This window comes from Rhinichthys klamathensis, unplaced genomic scaffold, assembly GCF_029890125.1.
Source record: "Rhinichthys klamathensis goyatoka isolate OS25496 unplaced genomic scaffold, OSU_Roscu_1.1 h1tg000098l_1, whole genome shotgun sequence".
Classification (NCBI taxonomy): domain Eukaryota; kingdom Metazoa; phylum Chordata; class Actinopteri; order Cypriniformes; family Leuciscidae; genus Rhinichthys; species Rhinichthys klamathensis.
In genome coordinates, this window is record NW_026606637.1 from 1,678,842 (window position 1) to 1,679,914 (window position 1,073).

Here is a 1,073-nt window from a genome sequence, read left to right on the forward strand (position 1 = left end):
CTCCTAATGTCCTTCTTTATTAGTTGTATTTGCTTAAGAATATACATTGAGAATTGAATATGCATGATTATCATGGTTTAATTATCTTGCAGTTGCTGATGGCCACATTGTATTATTGGATCCTCCTGCAACACCACACTCTCTCACTGTTGTAAGTGATTATTGTCTTTAGTTTTCTGTTTGCTAGACCAAGCATCCTTCCTTATTTTCACTGTAGGATGATGATGAAGAGACCACTTCTGCTGTGACAGAAACAGAAAATGTGGGGAGGCCCATAGAGGTATGATGCATAGAATGCATTCCCCCTTTTTTACACAAGAGAATAAATAAATTGTCATTGTCATTTTACAGAATATGGCAGGAGATTTTAATACAGATGAGGGTCCATCTACCTCCACACAGAATCTTAGCAGTGTAAGAAATGTTCTGCAGTTCTCCTTCCTCATTTAAATATTTGGTTTGTATTACAGACTTTTTCAGTCTTTCTATTTGCCTGCCAAAAAGCTGTATAAGGTCCACCTTTAAAAGCAAATCAGAAAAAGTGACATGGAGATGGACCTTATACAGCTTCAAATGGAGGAGAAAAGGCTTAACCTAAAAAAGGCCAGACTTGAAATTGAATTGCTGGAGCACCAGCTTAAGGTGGGAAACAGCATGTGAACATTAATCTGTCATTTGTTGTTGAATGAAATCTAAAGCAATAAATACAAATGTCTTTTGTTACAGGAAATAAAGAAACAATGAACAACACTTGACTGTTAACTGGTTTTAATTAAAGTGATTTTGGCAAATCATGTCTTGTACCACCCTGCCATCTCTTTGGTCTACTGGGTTCACTGGGGGTTCCTCTTGGCCACATATTACCTAGTTAGTGGGGACCAGTGATGAGGGTGATTTAATGGTTTGAACACCCAAACATTTAGCATCCAAAAAATCTATTGTCACCTGCACATTGATGCTATGCATTGACTTCCTATATACATAGTCTCCTTAATTGATGGAAGGAGCTTTCATGTGAATGTGGGTTCCATCAATGCACCCAATCACATTTGGGAACCCTGAAATTGAAAGTT

The 1,073-nt window shown here is 37.6% G+C and overlaps 1 long non-coding RNA gene across 1 annotated transcript; it reads left to right on the top strand.

The window, feature by feature from the left end:
- Nucleotides 1-494: 494 nt before the first annotated feature.
- LOC130086592 (uncharacterized) lies at nt 495-794 on the top strand. Its single transcript, XR_008807234.1, has 2 exons — nt 495-642; nt 727-794. It is a non-coding gene; the product is annotated as an uncharacterized LOC130086592 (long non-coding RNA).
- The last annotated feature ends 279 nt before the right edge of the window (nt 795-1,073 follow it).